The following is a 26,068-nucleotide window of genomic DNA, read 5'->3' as shown; positions in this document are numbered from 1 at the left end:
TTGAAAAATATATGTGTGTCGTTGAAATGTCAACGTTGGATATATTTGGAGATTTATTTGTATCCCCGTGGTGCGAACAGACGGGGTGGACTAAATGAAGATAGTGAATATTCGAATAGAAAGTTAACTCACTCCTTTCAAAGTGGGGGGGAGTGTTGTGTAATATGGTATAATGGACGTGACATTACTATGTAGATAGTACGGTAGTTAGATATACCGCATAGCCCGGTTCCCGGAATGATCCATGGTAAACTACCCAGCTCAGGATAAGATCTCAGATAGTTACCAGGTAACGAGAGTTGGCGTATTGGCGGGAATAAGGACGCAACGAATAATATATTACCAGAGCATATCATAGGATATTTGGTAAGTTAGTACAATTAGGAGCATTTCATTGTATTAGAAGTATTAGTATTGAGTGATAATACTCGGAAATCACATCAGTTATGAGGACGTAAAAAACCTCGCCAGATCGGCGGTTAACGAAGCTTCGCTAAAAAAGACATGTTATTCCATTTTCTTCTTTTTTGTTTGTTATAAATAAGAGAATAATAAATTATAGAATTTATTCTATTTGTAGCAATTGTACAAGTTCTTGGTACAGTTAATTATTTCGTCACAGAATCTATCGTACCTCGGAAATGGCGGCGTTGAATCAGGATTTGCTTGTTTGCAAAAGTTAAAATTTTCGATGTGGCCACAGGCCTCGACCACGCTAAATATTGTTGCAAACTGAGTCAAAGTGTCAAACAATCAAAATAAGAGTAAAATTACTTTGGTCGAGGCCTGTGGCCAATGCGAAATTTAACCAGGAAGTGTGAAATTCTTTAAGAATTTGGACATTTTGAGCGTTCCGGTTTGATTCCGGGTATTACGTCACATAAATGACGTCACAAAAATATGATTTTATACTATAATAACAAATAACAATATACGTAGATATGTTTTAGCTATAATGGATCCACCTTATTTCTCTTTTATTTTTTGTCACCTCACAGGGCCAATATCGGGACTTCGTGGCCATACTCCTTTGTTTACAGAATATGGTTTGAAATGTAAGAGTCAGTATCTTCTATGCATGCATATACAATAACACGTAAAAATGAATTTTGATAGTAATTAGTATATATATTTCAGACGTTTACATATTTTTTTATTAAATAAAATGCATGCCTTAAAAGACGTATTGCCTTTTTTCTCTAATTTTCGTATTCGAAAATGCGTTTTTTTAATCATCAAATCTACCTCTTTTAGGCTTTTAAGTCCTCGATGGTTGTTATGCAAAAGTTCAACCAATTTTTCCATGGAACACGTGAAATGTTATGGTTTTCTTCATACACATGCTTGATTACTGTTTTTGTAAGAGTTTACCTGTTAAGTGAAATCGCAATAACGATAATAATCCAGGATAAATCGAATCAACTGAGATATGTAAACGCCATTGCATTGGACAGGTTGTATGTTACGTCTCAAGAATGGGAAGTTAACAATATGAAAACTGAAATCATCGCGTTGGTGATTGTTCCACATGTTGCTTGTTCCATTAGCGTCATTTTTTAAAGTAAAAGTTCTAGATATGAAGCAGACATTATTGACTCTGTAGTCACTTAATTTAGCTATAACTTATTTGTATATGTACATAAAATATACGCCATGGCGTTGTCAGTTTATTTTTCGACTTATGAGTTTGAATTTCCCTTCGACTCTTTTTTTCATAAAATATAAGTTGCGAAAATAAATTATAATGTTATTGTCATTTCAGTGCTGAAATATTGTAATACCTGTCGGATGACACCCTCGGGGATTGCTAATGGTAAAGACCCAGGCGGTTCCTGTGTCTGATATTTACATGTATCGGTATTAAAGAGCACGTGTTGAATACGTTGACTTCATTGGTACATTTATAGTGCAAAACTGTCCATAATTGCTGTATTAGAAACTTTCAAGTCTGGATCTTATGCAGAAAAAAAAGTTAAAAAGTTGCCGTCAAGGATTTGTTGAACATGATATATTGGAAGTGTATAGAATGTGCTTGGAGACCTATTTCTCATATGACTCCCATTTTCAAAGTTTCATTTCCGGATATTACAAATTACTTTCGGTCTATACACAGGGCTACATCCACCGTATGGAAATAATAATATACCCTGATTTTATCGACCGTCTTGGGTTGTCTAAGGTTTATCATTAAATGTTCATTGTTCACGGGTGTGTATATCAATTATGGTTAAGGAATAACAATTAAATAACTCTGTTATTCAGTTTAAGTATTAATTATTCCAGCTTCTTTGCTATTTAAATGTTATTTAATAATCATGCATAGACAATTAAGGGTTTTATATTTTAAACCATAAAACTGTTCCAATTCACATGATTATTGCAGACTGTCTCATTATGTGCAAGTTTTCGTTCCTTTGGAAAGTCTCGGTCTTTTACAGCTGTCATATGGACTTTTGGAAATTTATATTGTTATAATGTTTTCAATTTCATGAATGCGTTCCAAATTTTGATGATAAAATGGCTATTAATAGTCAATTGCAAAAATCAAAAATAACAGTTTTCAGAGACAGGGAAACTGGTAAATGATGCGGACCGTTATCCGGAAGTAGAATTACATAACAAACAAATAATTACAATAATAAGAAGATGTGGTATGATTGCCAATTAGACAACTCTCCACCAGAGACTAAATGATGTAGAAGTTAACAACTATACGTCACAGTACGGCCTTCAACAATGAGCAAAACCGATATCGCAAAGTCAGCTATAAAAGGCCCCGAAATTAAAAAAAACAAAAAAACAATTTAAACGATTTATTTATGTATATACAATAATATTAGTTTGGTTTTAATTTACTGATAACAAAATCAATATTTATACCAATAAAAACAGTATTCAACGATCAAATTACAGTGTTGAATTGGTGACCTTTTAGAATAAGTTTATTTAAAGGATCGATGAATTAACCCATATATAGTATCTAAATTTCCGGGCTCGCTAAACGATATTTCCGTAAAAATTAGGATGAATTGTCCAGTTTGAAATAAGTCTTCTACAGATACAGCCGAACTGCAAAACCAAATCTTTATATCTATGGAAGAATTTAGTAAAGGCTTTTAGTAATTTGTGGTAACGAAATCCTTGACTCAATAATTTACCAGTAGTACATATATTACTTTCATTGAAAACGTCACTACAGACAAGGGCGTAACAAACGAGTTGTGATAAAAAAGTAAGATGGTGCCAGGAACATCACCATCCAAAAAAGAAAAATTAACAATAGGGAAAGAAAAATCGTCCCTTTTGTCAAGCATTGTTATTTGTATTTCTTTATAGCATTCGTACTTCACGAAATTCAATCACGTAAATTAAGAATTTAATCGGCTAAATATTGAAAAATTTTATGTTTCATGGTCTATTTAATGTTCTTTTAGTCTCTAAATAACAAAACAAAAAGTATTGTTCCTTGTCATTCGATTACTAAGAATAACAATTTTCATCAGGCAACGATTGGTTGAAATTTATTTCATTCTTTTTATAGCATGTTTACGTATTTTCTTTAAATCACGAATTATTATATTTAGCACAAAGACGTAATTACAATGGAATCTTAATACATATATACCTATTTAAAAATCTAGTTATTTGACAAAAAATGATATAGCCAAGATTTTAAAAGGAGTATTTTATTTACTTATTTTATGTTGTATAACTGAGTACCATTTGTTTACATAATGTAGTTTAAATCAGCCTATCTTCTAAACATGCATATAAAACAACATTTGAATAAAAAGATTCAAATATTTTAAAAATATTTCAAATAACAACCATTTTTCTTTCAGATTTTTGCATTTTATTAATGATTTATTAATTTAATTTTGTAAAATTCGTGTTACAATGTAAGCTATGATTTTTGGTTCAGTTTCGTGAGTGAAAGAATCCTGCGAGAGAGAAAAAGAATGCGAATAAGGTTTGATATAAAAATAAGAAGATGTGTTATAATCGTCATTGAGACAACTTTCCACCAGAGACCAACTGATGTGTACGGCCTTCAACAATGAACAAAACTCAAGTCGTATAGTCGTCTATAAAAGGACCCGACATGACAAATGCAGGACAATTCAAACGAAAAAAATACGGCCTGATTTATGTACAAAACCATAAACGAAAAACAAAGATTATTTGTCAAATATAAAATAAACGACAACCAACTACAGGCTCCTGACTGGAACATACAGACTATGGCGGGGGTAAACATGTTGAAGAAAGTCCCCCCCCCCCCCCCCATTTGGCCTGGGAGAGTGGAGTTACAGCACATGACAGGAACAAACTATATACTAAGATCAGTTGAAATACGTCAATGTCAAATGAAAGTTACTCCTATATACAGCCATGTTGGTGGAAACATATCAAACATAATGGAATACACATTGTGCATATAATTCATAATGAAAATGAAATTATATATATCTGTCACTGATAAATATCAATACTTGATGGGTAACACAATTTCTTGTTACTATATTAAATTCACACCATCATAACTAACTTTTGAAATGATCTACTGATCGCCTTCACATTAGTAGAACGATAAATACATCAGTATATTATAATAGATAATTCAGTGTTATCAAACTACAACAACAAGGTACTTACATGAACAGCTTAATTCTGAACATAAGTAACTTATACCGACGACAAGATATCTTTTACGTGACCCATAAATCAAAAGTTAGAACTTTAAATCTATTTTTGCTATTCTTAACAAAACTACTGACCGGAAAAAAGCGGAAGAACATACTGCCCGAATAACCATAAATATAATTAATTAAAGTACTGAAGTACTGAACATCGGATGACCGCAAGTTCTTGTGGATGATCACAATCACTTGTCTCAGAAAAAAAAATCACATCTCTATACCTGAAAGTGAGGTTAATGTACAAATATAAAAAAAACAATTCTGAGACAAGTTCGTGAGTGGATGATAAATAAATGACATATAGTGATACAAATCAGTATACTCTGGTTTATTGTTATATATTATATTAATATTTGTATATTACAGTTACATTTATATATAATTTTCATCCATTTGTATATCATTCTATTCTACTATATTAATAATAGTGCAGTGCAAGTGCATGGTGGACATTCTTCTGTAATTCGATTTTCTAATAGATTGGATTTGAGTAGGCATTCATATTTTCCCGCAAAACGTTCAATCTCCCATGCAGAGTTATCGGTCCTTGAGAGAGATCAAAGACCGATAACTCTGCATGGGAGATTGCAAACGTTCTTGAGATATTCTTCCGCATGCGTTAACACAATTTTTCTGTACGTGTGCATAGATATTAATGATTTTTCACTTATATATATATATAACAAAACATTTTCATATTATTAATTTATGTTCTAAAAAAAATATTTTATGAGTATTCATTGAAGAAATGAATTTATAACAAGCGATAAGGAATGTTATTTTGCACTCAATGATGTCCGCGTATTTATAGATTATATATCGGTTACCAGTCAAACACGAAAGTTACGTAATGGAAATCTCTCTCGCAACAATACATCGGAATGCCTTCACGGTCATCGCGATGTAAAAACCAATTGTCCAAAGAACAAATGAAGGCCTTTCCACATCAATGTTCTAAATAATTGATAAGAAGCTACTTCTTGTTTACTCAAAGTTACTATTGGCGTCCGATCATAGGTTTATTCATACTGATTCAATAAATATATGGTTCTATATACTTTTGCCTGCAATGAAGGAGATAAGTGCCAACTTCCGGTTTAGAAAATGTCACTTCCAGTCTCATATGATAGCTTTATTTACACTGATTCCAAAAATATATGGTTTATATATACTTTTGCCTGTAAAAAGGGAGATAATTTGCTACTTCCGGTTTAGAGAATGTCACTTCTGCTCTCATATGATAGCTTTATTCACACTGATTCCAAAAATATATAGTTTGTATATAATATGCCTGTAATAAGGGAGATAATATGCTACTTCCGATTTATAAAATGTCACTTCCGGTCTCAAATTATAGGTTTATGTATGCCCATTTGAAAAATATATGGTTTTTTAGGTATTTTTTCCATGAAATAAGTGCAAACATGACTACTTTCGGTTCACTCAAGGTCACTTCCGGTTGATATTTTTCAAGGTCACATGTCACTTAACATTCTCTAAAAGACCTTATTGCTTTATCATGTACCAATCTGAAGTAATAATCAATTTACCTTAAGATAAAACATTTCAGGGGCAATAACTCCTATAAGATGGCACTGGATTGTTTCAGATGAAATGTATCATATCTTCATCACAATAAAACAAACATTTTGCACAAGTTCTTTTATGTATAACGTTAAAAATATCAGAGAAAATGCAAAAATAAGCAAAAGACAAAATTGAGAACATGACCTTGACCTTTGACCTTGACCTTCTTTTCTATGTTATTATCCAAGGACCTCAAATAAAAAGATTATCGGTTTATAAGTCTTACGGTTTATGAGTAACAAAAACATTACGACAAATCTATTTGATAAAGGTAGATAGCTCCTATAAAATTTCACTGGATTGCTTCGATCCAAATCAGCCAAAAATTTCTTAGGATGTAATGAACAAATATGAAAAAGAATTTTGTTGTTATCTTTTTTGGTTACGGAGGAGATACACTAACAAGAAAAACAGTATTTGGGGAGATAACTCTTACAATAACAAGGCTTCGCCTTAACAAGATGAGTTTTAAAAGTTCAATAACTGTTCGATATGATATCCAAAATATCTAAGCGACATCTTGCGAAACAACTTTATACCGCAAGAAACAATAGGTCTTTCCACAGAAAAGTGGAAAAACCTAATAAATAATCAGAACAAATACAATAGGTCTTTCTACAGAAAAGTAGAAAGACCTAATAAATGGAAAAAATGGAAAGAAGGCGAAAGAAAAGGGATGGGTGTGCGCCAGGGAGACATTTTGGGATATAAATAGTAAATTAGAATGGTTAAAATTGCACATTTATAATATAAATCTATTGTTTTGTATACAGTTGTTAGCGGCGGTCTTTCCCCTCCGAAACATTATTGATTGATTGGTTGGTTGGTTGGTTGGTTGGTTGGCAAAAAAACACATTGGGCCTAGACTGTAGGAACATGCGAAAAGCAAAAGGAGATCCCTCATCCTCTATTAAACACATGGACCAGACACCTTCATGAGTGGTTGATTGTTTGGTTGTTTGGTTGGTTGATTTGTTGGTTGGTTGATTGATTGATTGATTGATTGGTTGATTGATTGATTGATTGATTGATTGATTGATTGATTGATTGATTGATTGATTGATTGATTGATCTTGATGATCACTTTCTGTGTGCGAGGCAGCGAACTTAACGTCTATATTCTGACCGAACGTGACTGCGTATTTATACATCCCGCACAGCCAAACGGACGCCTGAGATGTCCTCGTAAAAATTGATCCTAGCATCCTTCGTTTATAAATTTTCTCTATTTTCTATGTCATCTATTTGTTGTGTATGCGTTTTGTTTGAATTTGTAGGAAAACTGAGTAAATTTTATCTTGGAAGTTTCACTTTCTTTATTTGGATATTGAATGTTTTATTCTAAATTTAGGTCCGCGCGCATGATGGTGTTGTGAAGTCACATGATCCTCGAATATATATGTCTGGAGTTAATATCTTTTCAAGGGAGACCGTTGAACAGAGCACATGTGTATTGATCAGAGTAAAACGATAACTATTGATTTTATTTTTAAAGGTCATTGATGTCGGATCATGCATGCATTTTACGCACACATGTTTACGGGAGCACAGATTTGTATTTTTAAGCATGTTTAGAAATTTGATTGTAGGATTTCAGTAATTTTTACGAACTTGGGAGCGATTTCTACGTCATGGATTTTAATGTAGTGTAATAGACCACTTTCGAGTTCATCCTTCACCGGAAAAAACTGTTTTGTAAGTACTTAATCACAATTCCCTAATGACAGCAGTGCTGATTGTCAATTATGAGAATTTAATTTTCCGAATAATTCGTGCAATATAGCATAATACTTTTCCAACCTCTCGCTCAACGTTGGAACGGAAGTGACGATGCCCCTAAACGCACGAATGATGTTCACTAAAACCAGAGTTTTTGACGGAAATGCATCGAACTCGAAAGTTGTCTATTGCCTTGTAGTTCCAGGGGGTTTCCCCAGCCTGTCACGAGGGTACTGGTACAGCACCGAGGGATCCGAAGGGACACATGACACAAGGGTAACAGTTGGGTACTTCCAGCCTCTACTTCGAGGGTATCTCTCTCTTACCGCGGAACAAGCAAGGCAAGGAGTCTGAGATCTAGGACCTGACGAGGTTAGCAGGGACTGACACCTAGTAGGAAGGTAAGGGCACTCTCACACTAAGCATAGCTTGTATTAGCCCCTGGGGTAACCGTAGAGCCCAGCGAGACAGGCCAAATAACACTTTACTGGTAGTTGCGGGTGGTTTTAAATTTTGGTCCTGCAGGGGCTGGGACGCCATTTTGGGCATCACTTCAAAATTTTGAGTGCCTTCGGTCAACCCTGAGAATTGGTATTTCGTCCTTAAGAGTCATACCAGGTCCCGTGTTTTACTTTCTGGGTGAAAGTAGGGAAAATTACATCGTAATTGAATAGTTTTTGGGCCCGGAAAAACTTTTTGAAAGTTGCTGTAGTTTGATAGCGAGGTCACGCGAGGTTTTTGCCGCGAGATTTGGGCGCCATCTTAAATTCTTAATTACGGATGTAAACAAACACGGTGTTTTTGTGCATATTGTATAACGGTGTATACATTTTTGGGAAGTTTGCTAAAGCAATACTATCGTAAGGCGTCGGCCTTAAACTTTCCGTGACAGACTATCGCAAATGTTCTGCTCCAAGATAATGTAGTACTAGTGTTTGAATACTGATTCTAGGAAGATGCTTTTGAAGTTTTGAGTCCTTTTGAAAAGATTACAGCTTGAATAAAAAAGGAATGAATGTTCACCGACAATTCAACTGAATTTAACTTCATTTTGAAAATTTGAAAATGAGTATCACAAACACTACTTCGCGGATTTTCCATGCGCTGAAGTGAAAATCAAAAGAAATCTACGCGAGACATCGTTTTATTCATGAATATTCATGAATATTTCATGAATGATCATTTCCCCGCGAAATTTTTATTACGTACGATATTTACAAATGTCTATTATTAAATATAAAGTAAAAGCCCGAGTGTATCGAAAGAATCCCGTATGACTGACATTTCTGAATGCAACATGTGTATATTTTGACCAAGCCGTCGGATAATTGACAAGTGATAAAAGTTTGATTGAACAATTGTACACAGGTGACAGAAATAATCGATAATTATATGGCTTATGTCGCACGCCAAGGCTGAGTAAAGGTAAATACCGGCTATGATAGAAAAGTATGTATGTGAAGTTAGCAGCCGGTTCGTTATTCGATATTCGATATTCAATATCCAACCGGCTGCTAGCAGTCGGTTGGATATTCAAAATTTAGTTGAAAATCATAAAAAAATTAAATACTTGATAACATTAAAAGCACGATTTTCATAGTTAAGAGGACTAGTTGATAAGATACGTAGGAAATCGTTCGAATATAAACCCTTTTCTAAGTTGCATATTTGTCTTTATGTAATATAGATTTTTATCAATAAAACAACTTCAAATATGTACTTTTATATAGGATATTTCTTAACACAAAAGGAAAAACCTATAACTCTAGAAACATTAAGAAATATAAATAGAAATATTTATGGAAAGCCCAAAAAAGAAATATATAGTGAAAACCTACCTGAGACCGCTTAAATGAGGGTGAGACCCCCCTGGTCTTTCAATGTCCATAGAATTCAACGTAATCATAGACTCTGTATATGTAAAGGTTGTATTAGAAGGATTTCCTAGAATAATGTCATCTTCGATATCTACGGAGGGGTTAGATTGTCACTTTTCAGCTAAAAATTGTCAAAATGTTAGGACAAAGGGCACAGGGCAATGGTGAGAGCTCCCTGATCTCTCAATCTTTCTAATATTATGCAGACATTTAGTTAATAGGTAGATACAAACGTGACTAAAAGGAATTTGGGTACACTTCCTGTCTTCCATGTTTACGGAGCGCCCAAAGTGCCAGTTGGATATTCAAAATATATAGTGAAAACCTACCTGAGACCGCTTAAATGAGGGTGAGACCCCCCTGGTCTTTCAATGTCCATAGAATTCAACGTAATCATAGAATCTGTATATATAAAGGTTGTATTAGAAGGATTTCCTAGAATAATGTCATCTTCGATATCTACGGAGGGCTTAGATTGTCACTTTTCAGCTAAAAATTGTCAAAATGTTAGGACAAAGGGCACAGGGCAATGGTGAGAGCTCCCTGATCTCTCAATCTTTCTAATATTATGCAGACATTTAGTTAATAGGTAGATACAAACGTGACCTAAAGGAATTTGGGTACACTTCCTGTCTTCCATGTTTACGGAGCGCCCAAAGTGCCAGTTGGATATTCAAAATATATAGTGAAAACCTACCTGAGACCGCTTAAATGAGTGTGAGACCCCCCTGGTCTTTCAATGTCCATAGAATTCAACGTAATCATAGACTCTGTATATGTAAAGGTTGTATTAGAAGGATTTCCTAGAATAATGTCATCTTCGATATCTACGGAGGGCTTAGATTGTCACTTTTCAGCTAAAAATTGTCAAAATTTTAGGACAAAGGGCACAGGGCAATGGTGAGAGCTCCCTGATCTCTCAATCTTTCTAATATTATGCAGACATTTAGTTAATAGGTAGATACAAACGTGACTAAAAGGAATTTGGGTACACTTTCTGTCTTCCATGTTTACGGAGCGCCCAAAGTGCCAGTTGGATATTCAAAATATATAGTGAAAACCTACCTGAGACCGCTTAAATGAGGGTGAGACCCCCTGGTCTTTCAATGTCCATAGAATTCAACGTAATCATAGACTCTGTATATGTAAAGGTTGTATTAGAAGGATTTCCTAGAATAATGTCATCTTCGATATCTACGGAGGGCTTAGATTGTCACTTTTCAGCTAAAAATTGTCAAAATTTTAGGACAAAGGGCACAGGGCAATGGTGAGAGCTCCCTGATCTCTCAATCTTTCTAATATTATGCAGACATTTAGTTAATAGGTAGATACAAACGTGACTAAAAGGAATTTGGGTACACTTCCTGTCTTCTATGTTTACGGAGCGCCCAAAGTGCCAGTTGGATATTCAAAATATATAGTGAAAACCTACCTGAGACCGCTTAAATGAGGGTGAGACCCCCCTGGTCTTTCAATGTCCATAGAATTCAACGTAATCATAGACTCTGTATATGTAAAGGTTGTATCAGAAGGATTTCCTAGAATAATGTCATCTTCGATATCTACGGAGGGCTTAGATTGTCACTTTTCAGCTAAAAATTGTCAAAATTTTAGGACAAAGGGCACAGGGCATTGGTGAGAGCTCCCTGATCTCTCAATCTTTCTAATATTATGCAGACATTTAGTTAATAGGTAGATACAAACGTGACTAAAAGGAATTTGGGTACACTTCCTGTCTTCCATGTTTACGGAGCGCCCAAAGTGCCAGTTGGATATTCAAAATATATAGTGAAAACCTACCTGAGACCGCTTAAATGAGGGTGAGACCCCCCTGGTCTTTCAATGTCCATAGAATTCAACGTAATCATAGACTCTGTATATATAAAGGTTGTATTAGAAGGATTTCCTAGAATAATGTCATCTTCGATATCTACGGAGGGCTTAGATTGTCACTTTTCAGCTAAAAATTGTCAAAATTTTAGGACAAAGGGCACAGGGCAATGGTGAGAGCTCCCTGATCTCTCAATCTTTCTAATATTATGCAGACATTTAGTTAATAGGTAGATACAAACGTGACTAAAAGGAATTTGGGTACACTTCCTGTCTTCCATGTTTACGGAGCGCCCAAAGTGCCAGTTGGATATTCAAAATATATAGTGAAAACCTACCTGAGACCGCTTAAATGAGGGTGAGACCCCCCTGGTCTTTCAATGTCCATAGAAATTCAACGTAATCATAGACTCTGTATATGTAAAGGTTGTATTAGAAGGATTTCCTAGAATAATGTCATCTTCGATATCTACGGAGGGCTTAGATTGTCACTTTTCAGCTAAAAATTGTCAAAATTTTAGGACAAAGGGCACTGGGCAATGGTGAGAGCTCCCTGATCTCTCAATCTTTCTAATATTATGCAGACATTTAGTTAATAGGTAGATACAAACGTGACTAAAAGGAATTTGGGTACACTTCCTGTCTTCCATGTTTACGGAGCGCCCAAAGTGCCAGTTGGATATTCAAAATATATAGTGAAAACCTACCTGAGACCGCTTAAATGAGGGTGAGACCCCCCTGGTCTTTCAATGTCCATAGAATTCAACGTAATCATAGACTCTGTATATGTAAAGGTTGTATTAGAAGTATTTCCTAGAATAATGTCATCTTCGATATCTACGGAGGGCTTAGATTGTCACTTTTCAGCTAAAAATTGTCAAAATTTTAGGACAAAGGGCACAGGGCAATGGTGAGAGCTCCCTGATCTCTCAATCTTTCTAATATTATGCAGACATTTAGTTAATAGGTAGATACAAACGTGACTAAAAGGAATTTGGGTACACTTCCTGTCTTCCATGTTTACAGAGCGCCCAAAGTGCCAGTTGGATATTCAAAATATATAGTGAAAACCTACCTGAGACCGCTTAAATGAGGGTGAGACCCCCCTGGTCTTTCAATGTCCATAGAATTCAACGTTATCATAGACTCTGTATATGTAAAGGTTGTATTAGAAGGATTTCCTAGAATAATGTCATCTTCGATATCTACGGAGGGCTTAGATTGTCACTTTTCAGCTAAAAATTGTCAAAATTTTAGGACAAAGGGCACAGGGCAATGGTGAGAGCTCCCTGATTTCTCAATCTTTCTAATATTATGCAGACATTTAGTTAATAGGTAGATACAAACGTGACTTAAAGGAATTTGGGTACACTTCCTGTCTTCCATGTTTACGGAGCGCCCAAAGTGCCAGTTGGATATTCAAAATATATAGTGAAAACCTACCTGAGACCGCTTAAATGAGGGTGAGACCCCCCTGGTCTTTCAATGTCCATAGAATTCAACGTAATCATAGACTCTGTATATGTAAAGGTTGTATTAGAAGGATTTCCTAGAATAATGTCATCTTCGATATCTACGGAGGGCTTAGATTGTCACTTTTCAGCTAAAAATTGTCAAAATTTTAGGACAAAGGGCACAGGGCAATGGTGAGAGCTCCCTGATCTCTCAATCTTTCTAATATTATGCAGACATTTAAGCGGTCTAAGGTAGGTTTTCCCTTATATTTTGAATATCCAACTGGCACTTTCGGCCCTCCGTAAACATAGAGGACAAAAAGTGTACCCAAATTCCTTTTAGTCACGTTTGTATCTACCTATTTACTTACTCTCTGCTTAATATTAGGCAGATTAAGAGATCAGGGGGCTCTCACTATTGCCATGTGCCCTTTGTCTTGAAATTTTGACAATTTTTAGCAGAAAAATGACATTCTAAGCCCTTCGTAGATATCGAAGATGACATTATTCTGGGAAATTCTTTTGATACAATCTTTATTTGTACAGAGTCTATGAATTCGTCGAATTTTATGGACATTGAAAGAACAGGGGGGTCTCATCGTCATTTAAGCGGTCTAAGGTAGGTTTTCGCTATATATTTTGAATATCCAACTTGCACTTTGGGCCCTCCGTAAACATAGAGAACAATAAGTGTACCCAAATTCCTTTTAGTCACGTTTGTATCTACCTATTTACTAAATGTCTGCATAATATTAGGCAGATTGAGAGATCAGGTGGCTGTCACCATTGCCCTGTGCCCTTTGTCCTGAAATTTTGACGATTTTTAGCAGAAAAGTGACATTGTAAGCCCTCCGTAGATATCGAAGATGACATTATTCTGGGAAATTCTTTTGATACAATCTTTATTTATGCAGACTCTATGAATTCGTCGAATTTTATGGACATTGAAAGAATAGGGGGGTCTGATCGTCATTTAAGCGGTCTAAGGTAGGTTTTCGCTATATATTTTGAATATCCAACTGGCACTTTGGGCCCTCCGTAAACATAGAGGACAAGAAGTGTACCCAAATTCCTTTTGGTCACGTTTGTATCTACCTATTAACTAAATGTCTGCATAATATTAGGCAGATTGAGAGATCAGGGGGCTCTCACCATCGCCCTGTGCCCTTTGTCCTGAAATTTTGACAATTTTTAGCTGAAAAGTGACATTCTAAGCCCTCCGTAGATATATAAGATGACATTATTCTTGGGAATTCTTTTGATATAATCTTTATTTATACAGAGTCTATGAATTCGTCGATATTAAGGAAATTGAAAGAACAGGGGGGGTCTCACAGTCATTTAAGCGGTCTAAGGTAGGTTTTCGCTATATATTTTGAATATCCAACTGGCACTTCGGGCCCTCCGTAAACATAGAGGACAAGAAGTGTACCCAAATTCCTTTTAGTCACGTTTGTATCTACCTATTTACTTACTGTCTGCTTAATATTAGGCAGATTGAGAGATCAGGGGGCTCTCACCATTGCCCTGTGCCCTTTGTCCTGAAATTTTGACAATTTTTAGCAGAAAAGTGTCATTCTAAGCCCTCCGTAGATATCGAAGATGACATTATTCTGGGAAATTCTTTTGATACAATCTTTATTTATACAGAGTCAATGAATTCGTCGAATTTTATGGACATTGAAAGAACAGGGGGGTCTGATCGTCATTTAAGCGGTCTAAGGTAGGTTTTCGCTATATATTTTGAATATCCAACTGGCACTTTGGGCCCTCCGTAAACATAGAGGACAAGAAGTGTACCCAAATTCCTTTTAGTCACGTTTGTATCTACCTATTAACTAACTGTTTGCTTAATATTAGACAGATTGAGAGATCAGGGGGCTCTCACCGTTGCCCTGTGCCCTTTGTCCTGAAATTTTGACAATTTTTAGCTGAAAAGTGACAATCTAAGCCCTCCGTAGATATCGAAGATGACATTATTCTGGACAATTCTTTTGATACAATCTTTATGGTACAGAGTCTATGAATTCGTCGAATTTTATGGATATTGAAAGAACAGGGGGGTCTCACCGTCATTTAAGCGGTCTAAGGTAGGTTTTCGCTATACATTTTGAATATCCAACTGGTACTTTGGGCCCTCCGTAAACATAAAGGACAAGAAGTGTACCCAAATTCCTTTTAGTCACGTTTGTATCTACCTATTTAACCTACTGTCTGCTTAATATTAGGCAGATTGAGAGATTAGGGGGCTCTCACCATTGCCCTGTGCCCTTTGTCCTGAAATTTTGACAATTTTTAGCTGAAAAGTGACATTCTAAGCCGTCCGTAGATATCGAAGATGACATTATTCTGGGAAATCCTTTTGATACAATCTTTATCTATACAGAGTCTATGAATTTTATGGACATTGAAGGAACAGGGGGTCTCACCGTCATTTAAGCGGTCTCAGGTAGGTTTTCACTATGTATTTCTTTTTTTGGTGCTTTCCATATATATTTCTATTTATATTTCTAAATTTTTTCTAGAGTGATCGGTTTTTGTTTTTGTTTTAAGAAATATTAGATATAAAATTACAGTTTTGATGTCGTTTTATTGATAAAAATCTATATTACATAAAGACAAATATGGAAATTACATAAGCATTGATAAAGGTTTAAATTTGAGGACAACGAGAGTTTAAGACAACTTGGAGGGGTCATAAAACGATTTCCCACGTATCTTTTCACTCCTTTCAGCTATAAAAATCATGCTTTTAATGTTATCAAATATTATATTTTTTATGATTTTCAACTAAATTTGAATATCGAACCGACTGCTAGCAGCCGGTTGGATATTGAATATCGAATATCGAAAAACGAACCGGCTGCTAACTTCACATCCATTAGAAAAGTGCGTTTTTGTCAAAACATCGATCGGAAGGTTAGTTTTGATGCCAAAACATTTGAAAACTTTTAAATTCCGCTATTTAAATACTAGCTATTTCACATTCCAATGTGGATTTAAGGACCTTCACTCGTCCAGCATGCCCAGTCACGTGGATCAAACTGACAGCTAAAAAACATTGACTCGACGACAGTTCGTACATATCACATGCAGCCTCCTCAGTGTTACGATTAACAATTACATTTGTACACAAATCGTTACAAGGATAAGGCAGACAAGTCAGCTTCTACTTAAAATGACTCAGCTAGTGTATCAAGACAAATGATGTAGCAATTATATAATGATCTGTCCATGTAATAGCAAAATGACTCTTTAATAGTGCTAGTCCAAATAATTATGACGCACCAAAAATCTCACATGTTATTGCCTCAATGCTAAATTTCACAGCATCAACTATAAAATGTGTTACAGGGTTATAAGCACCTCTATGAATCTAGTGTATATTAACTTTTTATTCCTGTCATCATACTGCTATTGTTATGTCCCCACCTATTAAGTTTTACCCTATTTCTTCTGTAAGTATGTACGTCCCTTATTTGTACATACGTCTGTACATCCAAAAATTGGTTTCTGTTCTCTAACTTTAGTTTTCCTAAACCAAATTGTATGAAACTTATATGCAATGCTTATTTCCACAAAACACAGGTCAAGTTGAATTTTGGTGGCGTCGATTTTACAATACTAGAGTTATGCTCCTTAACAAATGAAAAAGTTGCTTGAATTTTTTGTTTACGATCTCTAACTTGTCTCAACCAAAAGTTATAAACTTATACACAATGCTCATTATCACAAAACACTGATTAAATTTGAGTTTTGGTGGTGCCAGTTTTACTGTGCTAGAGTTATGCCCCTTTACAAATTTAAAAATTGTGATTGTTTTCGAGCCTTCGACTTTTGTAGAAAAAGTGAGACATAGCGATCCTACATTGCGTCGGCGGCGTCCACAAATAATCACTTTGTGGTTAAAGTTTTTGAAATTTTAATAACTTTCTTGAACTATCCTGGATTTCTGGAAGAAGCTTGTTTATGATCATATACGATAGTACCCAGAAGTAAATTTTGTAAAAAAAAAAATCCATTTTTTCAGTATATTACTTATAAATGGACTTAGTTTTTCTGCTAGAAAACATTACTTTCACACTGTGGCTAAAGTTTTTAAAATTTTAAAAACTTTCTTAAACTATCCTGGATTTGTACCAAACTTGGACAGAAGCTTGTTTATGATCAAAAGCTAGTATCTAGAAGGAAATTTAGTTAAAATTTTGTTCTTGTTTTTCCATATTTTACTTATTAATGGACTTAGCTTTTCTTCCAGTTAACATTACATACAGTCTGAAGTTAAATTTTTTAAAACATTTATTAGATTCATAAACTATCCTGGATTTTTACCAAACTTGGACAGAAGCTTCTTACAATCAAAAGATAGTATAGAGAGGAATATTTTTATTTATTTTTTTTCCTCATTTTTGTTGAGCCTGCGATTAACAGCAAAAGTAAGGGAGACACTGGGTTCCGCGGAACACATACACATTTTTTTTCAATTCCGTGCTCTAACTTTAGTGTGCCTCAACCAAATGTTACGAAACTTATACACAATACTTTTAACCACGAAACCAAGATCTAGTTTGAATTTTGGTGCCGTCATTTTACTGTTATGGTTAGGGTTATGCCAAGTTACAAATGGAAAAAAAATACTATAAAATCACAGGCCCTAGATATGGCATGTGCACTTTAAGAAATTAACAGAGCGTATTGTATATATGATTATTTTAGAACAACAGTTTAAGGTTGCTCAAGTTGCATTAGAGAATATCAAAATTTTATATGACAAACATATGACAAAAAGTGATTTTTATACGACCGCAAAAACTTTTTTCGGTCGTATATTGGTATGACGTTGGCGTCGTCGTCCTCGTCGTCGTCCGAAGACACATTGGTTTTCGCACAATAACTTTAGTTTAAGTGAATGGATCTCTATGAAATTTCACCATAAGGTTCAATACCACAAAAGGAAGGTGGGGATTGATTTTAGGGGTTATGGTACCAACAGTTAAGGAAGAAGGGGCCAAAAAGGGGCCAGAAATAAGCAGTTTTGTAACTTCCAGACAATAACTTGTGTGTTAGTGTATGGATCTCTCTGACATTGTACCACACGGTTCCATATCACAAAGGGAAGGCTTGGATTGATTTTGGGGGTAATTGCCTCAAAATTTTAGGAATTAGGGGCCAAAAAAGGGGCAAAAAACAAGCATTTTTCTAGTTTCATGACAATAACTTGTGTGTAAGTGTATGGATCTTTCTGAAATTGTACTGCAAGGTTCCATATCACAAAGGGAAAGCTTGAATTGAGTTTGGGGGTAATTGCCCAAAACGTTTAGGAATAAGGGGCCAAAAATAGGCATTTTTCTATTTTCCAGACAATAACTTGTGTTCAAGTGTATGGATCTCTCTGAAATTGTACTGCATGGTACCATACCACAAAGGGAATGCTGGGATTGATTTTTGGGGTAATTGCCTCAAAATTTTAGGAATTAGGGGTAAAAAAGGGGCAAAAAACAAGCATTTTTCTAGTTTCAGGACAATAACTTGTGTGTAAGTGTATGGATCTTTATGAAATTGTACTACAAGGTTCCATATCACAAAGGGAAAGCTGGGTTTGAGTTTGGGGGTAATTGCCTTAAGCGTTTAGGAATTTGGGGCCAAAAAGGGGCAAAAAACAAGCATTTTTACAGTTTCCAGACAATAACTTGTGTTGAAGTGTATGGATCTCTCTGAAATTGTACTGCAAGGTACCATACCACAAAGGGAAGGCTGGGATTGAGTTTGGGGTGATGAATCATAAGGGGGTTCAAAAAATTAGGGGGGGATTTTTTTTCTTTTATTTTTTCTTTAAAATTTTCCATTTTAAGTTGGTTATTTTTGAATTATATATAAAAGCAAATAATAATGATATGGTTTGATTTCATCAAAAATTTAAATATTGGGGTTCTTTATTATGCTGAATCTGACCGAGTATTTAGATTCTTAATTTTTGGTCCCATTTTCAAATTGGTCTACTTTAAGGTCCAAAGGGTCCAAAATTAAACTTGAATTCTTGGGGTTCTTTGATATGCTAAATCTAACCGTGTATGTATTTAGATTTTGGATATTGGACCATAATAGGTAAATTAAAAAATTTTAAGTTCTTAGACCACATTCATTCTGTGTCAGAAACCTATGCTGTGTCAAATATTTAATCACAATCCAAATTCAGAGCTGTATCAAGCTTGAATGTTGTGTCAATACTTGCCCCAAATGTTCAGGGTTCGACCTCCGCGGTCGTATCAAGCTGCGCCCAGGGAGTATTTTATTTATAATTGCTGAAAAGAAAATGGTTTAGTTTAAAACATCAAAGCTGTGATTAAATACATATTTGAAATAATACACATCTATAACCTATTTGAAATAATACACATCTACAGTTGCAAACTTCCCATAGGTGCTATCCAGCACTTTGATTATATTGACTTTTTTTATTTTGAATAAAGGTTTATTGTTGCTTTAATTACATTGAATATTAATTATTGCTTTGTAATTTATATTGAAATAAAGTAAAATAAATTAAATAATTTAAATATTATAAGTCATTATGGAGAGAGGAAGAGGGTACACTATAAAGATAAACACCTGTCCTGAGGTGGTACTGAAGTGTATGCCTGGCATAGGGGATGCCATAGGAAACAGGATAATGGATATCAAGAACAAGGGGATCTACATTGATAGGGAGGTGTTAGAGCAAATCCCCTATCTGAGAGTAACTGAGGGTCTCCTGGGAATGATTGATTTTGAATCTAGCCCAACTAGGGAGAATGCTGGTGCAGGGCACCCCAGTATTCCAGTAGTAGACAAGGACAGACAGTCGACGCCTATTTTTAGCCCGTTATGTGTGGATACACATGAGGATATTAGAGACGCGCCTTTGCGCAGTATCTGTTCTGACCCAGATGTGGGTAGATCAGAGGCATATGGAGATTCACCATATTTTAGGCCTATTCCTGCTCATCAACATGAGGAGAACAAGCAAAAGATTGCAGAGATGTACAATTTTGGTAATAAGGTCAGTAATTGGATTGAAGAACACCATGCTAATAGGTTCACACACAGGTTCCTATAAGGTCAAACCACACCTGAAATCAATTGAACAGCCTGATTTCAGACAAACAATCTCACCTTTTGCAATGCAATCAGTCCTTGAGTCCGAGTTAGAGAAGGTGTCTGGTGAAATAGAGAGTTTGCTCGGTGAGCTGGGACATCTCAGTGATGTGTCTGATAGGGATAGTCTGACACCTTCCCCTCGGACCAATATGGTTGTTCAACACCAACAAGAACAACAACATTTTGCTGACAGCCTACAACCACAAGAAGTTCTAGACCTGAGTACACATAGCCATGATATCAAGCTAGTTGAGAATCAACAAGTACCACCTGTGGCTAATTTTCAACAAATAGACCAACATGGTATCAAAAGACCTCAACCAGTCAACAACAGCCATCAACAAGATATATTACCTGTGACGACTGATGAAATGCCAAGTAACCATGTTCTCCACTTTCCACCAAGTGTTCAACATGACAACATCTACCATCAACAAGATCAACAGGTAGCCAGCCACCTTCAACAGACTTCACCGGCTTATCACAGGTCGTCAACTAGTGAAAATCCTGTAAAACAACATAGGGATATATACAAACCTGACACGCCAACAGTTGAACGTGTTCAACCATTCCCACTACCTATTCAACATGATGACTACCACCGACAACCAGAATTCAACCAGCATGTAAATCAGACATCTGGTATTCACCGCCCTCCACCAATATCCAACAAATTGGTAGAACATCAACAACCAATTCACCATGTAAGTCAACAACACGACTTCAACAAGTATCAACCAGAAAAGTTACCTTCTGATCATGTTCACTTCTCATCGAGTGCTCAGCATACAGAATCCTACCTTAACAAGGTTACAACCGTCAACAACAGGATATTACATCCCATCATTTTCAACCAACTACACAGGGAAAATGTTCAACAGCCTTACCTTCAACTAATCAATACCAACTTAGTATTAACAACATACAAAGCGGTGTCAACATGGTTCAACAACCAACGGTACAATCTCAGACTTATGTACCGAGTCATCAACAGGTATCCCAACATCAGATTGGTTCCACCAACCAACAGCCAAGAATCAACAAGGTTCAACAACCGATGTTGCCAGTTAAAAAAGGTTTGCAATTGCAACAACAGGTACAAGGCCTACACCAACGGCTAGCCCAACTATGCACAACCTATACAACAACAAAATTCAGCTTCTGCGCCGGTTTCCTTACCTCAACAGCAGCCGAATCAACAACAACCCGTTTATCAACAACCAGGGTACCAACCACCAAATTTTGTACCAAGGACACAACCACCTACAACGATTGGTCACCCAACTTCTATGTTTCAACCTCCTAGGGGTGGACCACCACCACAAGGACCAAAACAGTCCTTTCACCAACAAAACATGTCTAGTGTAACGTACCCAGTCGTGGGTCAGCCTACCTTTTCAAGGCCTCCAGACACAAGTAACTATCAGCCACAGTCACACACATTACCTGTGCAACAGCAGCAACCTTCATTATCAGGAGCACCACCAGCACATAACAGCCAACCGTCAGCAAGACGAAAGGAGTACGATAGTGATTATCACGAGAGACAGCGTAGGTGTGATCCAGGTCGTTATTACACAACTGTTTCGGACACGTCTGATGCTTCACCATACCGCCAGACCAGGAATAAGCGTAGGTCAGAACCTGCTTACCTCGGTGATCATTCACACAGAGACTTCTCACCTATAAGAAGTGCAAGGGCCTCACCAGTACATAGTAGACATAGTTCTAGGAGAAGCCATACTGCTAGAGAGTCGCAATCAGAATCTGAGACAGACAGTCGACATTCGAGGAGTCAGTCAAAGAAAACCAAAAAGATTGAGAAAAGACAATTTCTGTCCTCAATTCCTAAAACGCTCCGTTATAGTGGGAAAGGCAACTGGAAAGCCTTTTATACTAAATTTTCTGGTTACGCTAAAATTGCCGAGTGGACTGACGAACAAAAAAGGGTACAGCTCTGTTGGTGTCTGGATGATGCAGCCAGTGAGTATTTTACCTTACTGCTGGAAAACAACAAAACAGCTAGTTTTACTAATATCATATCTAATATGAATAAGAGAGTTGGTCACCAAGAACTGCCAGAAACCTCAAACGTTCAGTTCCAGACAAGTGCCCAAGGCGAAAAAGAGACCTTGGAGGAGTGGGCGGAACGAGTGTTGTCTCTTGCCACTAGAGACTACAGCAGATACAGTGAACAACTGATGACTGAACAGGCAATCATGAGATTTGGCCAGGGTTGCAATGATACTGTTGCTGGAACAGAAGCCTGTATCTCTAAACCTAAGTCTATGGATGCAGCCTTGGACATTCAGTCAGCGCCATTCAAAAACCTGGTAAACCAGCAAATGAATCTAGTTCAGAGAAGCCAGGTAACTCACCAGTAGTTCTTGGTGTAGGTAGCACCAAGTCCAGTATGGACAATCGTCTCTCCCGCATAGAGGAATATATAGTGAAAATGATGTCAACAGTAACCAGTTTGGTTCAAGAACAATCAGCCACACAAGGAACCAGTACTATCTCTAGGTCACCTAACCAAGACAACAGATCATCCAATTATTCGCCTAGACGTAATTATGGCCGAGGTCGTGGGCGAAGGAATAATTCGGGTGATAGGAGATATACCAGACGTGGTTATTATAATAATGAATGCTTTAATTTTCACAAGCAAGGTCATTATGTCAAAGACTGTCCAGACCTATATGTACAAGATACTGGAATTCGACAGTCAGTACAGAAAGAGCCAACATCTCAACAAGTATCTTTAAGTGAGAACAAAGATGATTTTTATGAATCTGAAGGAGTAGTATCAGGAGTCAGTACAGTTAGATCACTAGGAGCAGCCAAACTCTTCAGAGTTGAAGTAGATATAGCTGGAAAGAAAGTACTTGCTCTAGTTGACTCTGGTTCTGAAGTAACTATTCTAAAGGACACAATTTTTGACACTTTGGAACCTAATCCCTATGTTATCAGGGAGACCACCATGTATGGTGCTGGTACCAACATGACCATGCCATGCAGGCTTACTAGTCCTATCAAGTTCAAGATTGGAGATATGCAGTTCAATCAACAACTGTATGTAGCTCCAGTTTCATGTGATATGATACTGGGATGTGACTTTATCATACATAACAAAGTTGTCTTGAATATTGGAGAATTATTTTAACTGTACAAAACAGGAACATGCCATTATTCCTAAGGGATGATAATACTGTCCATGAACCGATTGTCAACGTTGTTCATGGACCGAACACTGCAGATTCATCATCTGATGAGAAAACCAGTACAGAAGGGTCAACACAAAGGGCTGATTTTCATTTTGAAACAGTCATTCCTCAAGTAAAGTCTAACCTAGGCATGATGGCCTCGACATCTACACAGGAATATGATGAAAGAGGAATACAAGAAAAGCCTGATCAATGTAGAGACAGTAAGGATCAGTGCTGTTCTAACAAGGTAGAATCAAGAGAAAACCTTGGGTTTTATACTTGTCCTAAAAGTGGGAAAAGGGAGAAGACTTGTGTTCAAAGTCTTACAGACCGTAAATGTCCTGTAAAGAACTGCCCAGTAGTGGTAGATAGAAGAGACGTAAAACGACATTGTTTTGAAGAACATCTTTCTGAAATCTTTCAGACCTATCATTCCAAAAGACTCCTGAACGACAGGGGATTTCACCAAAATAGAGCTTATGTGGTTATGCTTATAGGAAAATGGTTAACCAGGCAGGAAACAGTGACTGCCAAGGATTTGATGAACTTCCTTAATGAGAAGTCTTTTGTGCCTCGTTCTATACATGATACAGGGATACATATGCTAATTCATCGTACAGTGTGTAAAGAGATGGGGTGGACAAATTATTTCAGGTATAGCTTGAGACCGATAAACAGCCCTGCTTGTTTACTCAACTGGAGAGTTCTAACTTCAGTACTTAACTTTTTAACCCCTGAACAACAAGATATGGTAGCCGAGGGATTTAACTACAATCCTAGAAATCCTCCAGAACCTGAGGAACTTGCTGAGATGAATGCCAATTTCTGGCCTATCTCTGATATTAAAACTCAAGATGAGTCAGCAATCCTTCAAAAAGGGGGGAGGAGGACAATGTTCAGTCTGAACAAGAAGAACGTACCATAGTAATGGACGAAATAGAAGAAATTCACTATGAGAGTGAAAGTTTGAACACTGACACATCTAGCAAAAAGAGAAAATTGCAGTCCAATATTGCTGACAATGACACAGATGCACACCATACTCCGGAGAATGAAACTGCAATTCTCCTGGAACGTCAAGTTTCATAACTAGCTGAATCCCAGGTAGAGACTTCTTCGCAGCTCAAGCCGATCCAGAGCCCTCAAGTTCCAATACTTGTAGTTATACAGTATGAAGTTTTGCAGTGTATGGCAAGGGTTAGTTTAATGGCAGAACTGTACAATGCGGTTACAGAACGGTTCCCTGAAAGTGGGAATGTTTCACTGATCTGTGAAGGAACAGTCTTAGATGATAGTGAATGCTTTGACCTGTTAGGTCACCGTCCTCACATTGAGGTGAGGCGCCTTTAGTAGTAAAATTGTCAGAACAGAACAGTTTTCCCAGATTGGGGTTTAACGCCTTTGAAATTGTGTTGAGTGTGAACCATTATTGTATTTTATGTGATTTTTATTAATTATTTGCTTCACACTCTCACATGTAAAGTGTACAAATATGTTAAATAGTTGCAACTGATATTAAAAGCGGTGTCATGACTCTGATATTATGTAAATTGTAGTTATACTAACTATTACAGTAGTAAAATAGTTAAATGTATCCTTATATAGAGGCACTATATAGGTGGGATTTTTGACAAGAGTCAAATTATTTATGGTCATGTACATCCTTCCCAGTTATGGGATTACAGACATATATTATTTTGTCGGTTGTAAATTAGGTATAAGGGTATACATATTAGTTATTTCATTTGGAAATTCAGGGCGGTATTGATGAATTTGTCATCAGGACTTTTAAGATTGTTTTATAATTGTGCATTTATATTTTGAAATATGATTTTCGTCAGTTCAGGTCTGAACAGTTGATACATATACTTGCATGTTAACGTTACACAGAGTCGGGGATTTTAGACGTGTTGAGCACGCAGTTTATTGTCTTGTAGTGAGACCTGTGTCCAGGACTTGATAATTTGGAATAGCATATGGCTATGGTCGACGTGGAGTTCGACTGTTATTTGTCCTGAAAAACCTGTTTAGGCTAGCACCCTGTGGCAACTCTGGTTTGTAAATTGTTGGGAGTTTGGATACTCTATAGCTAGATAGCTGTTCAGTCCTGAATTTTCAAGGGTAATAATTTTTTTTTCTTAGGGAAAGATTAAGTTTGTTCAATTTTCCCCTTATCCAGGATTTCGGGGGGGGGGGGGGGGGGGGGGGGGAGGGGGGGGGGGGGTAGATATTTTAGATACATTGTGTCATGGTGGAGTTAGGGAGTTAGTAAAAGACGCTGCCAGTCTTCCCCTGGGGAGTTTTTGTAAGATTTTACAGTCGTTTTTTGTCGGAACTAAAGTTCCTCCTTTTTAAGATGGAAGGGGGGTGTAGTGTAATTGCCCTGTAGTTCTAGGGGGTTTCTCCCAGCCTGTCACGAGGGTACTGGTATAGCACCGAGGGATCCGAAGGGACACATGACACAAGGGTAACAGTTGGGTACTTCCAGCCTCTACAACGAGGGCATCTCTCTCTCTCTTACCGAGGAACAAGCAAGGCAAGGAGCCTGAGATCTAGGA

At 36.6% G+C, this 26,068-nt stretch overlaps 1 protein-coding gene across 6 annotated transcripts in view; it reads right to left on the bottom strand.

Annotated features, from left to right (window-relative positions):
* The window catches only part of LOC127729922 (uncharacterized), a 67,969-nt gene extending 63,241 nt beyond the window's left edge, over positions 1-4,728 (bottom strand). For 4 of the 6 annotated variants that reach the window (XM_052237892.1, XM_052237897.1, XM_052237895.1 and 1 more), the window contains exon 1: positions 4,657-4,707. The gene's annotated coding sequence lies outside the window, so the exon portion shown is untranslated. Of the gene's footprint in view, positions 1-4,656 lie in introns of all 6 variants that reach the window. The other 2 variants (XM_052237891.1, XM_052237890.1) reach the window with 2 other exon arrangements.
* Between the last annotated feature and the right edge of the window lie 21,340 nt (positions 4,729-26,068).

This window comes from Mytilus californianus, unplaced genomic scaffold (genome assembly GCF_021869535.1).
Source record: "Mytilus californianus isolate M0D057914Y unplaced genomic scaffold, xbMytCali1.0.p SCAF_2, whole genome shotgun sequence".
NCBI classification, from domain to species: Eukaryota; Metazoa; Mollusca; class Bivalvia; order Mytilida; family Mytilidae; genus Mytilus; species Mytilus californianus.
The sequence above is the reverse complement of the archived record's forward strand: the minus strand, read 5'-3'. Positions and strand labels throughout refer to the sequence as shown.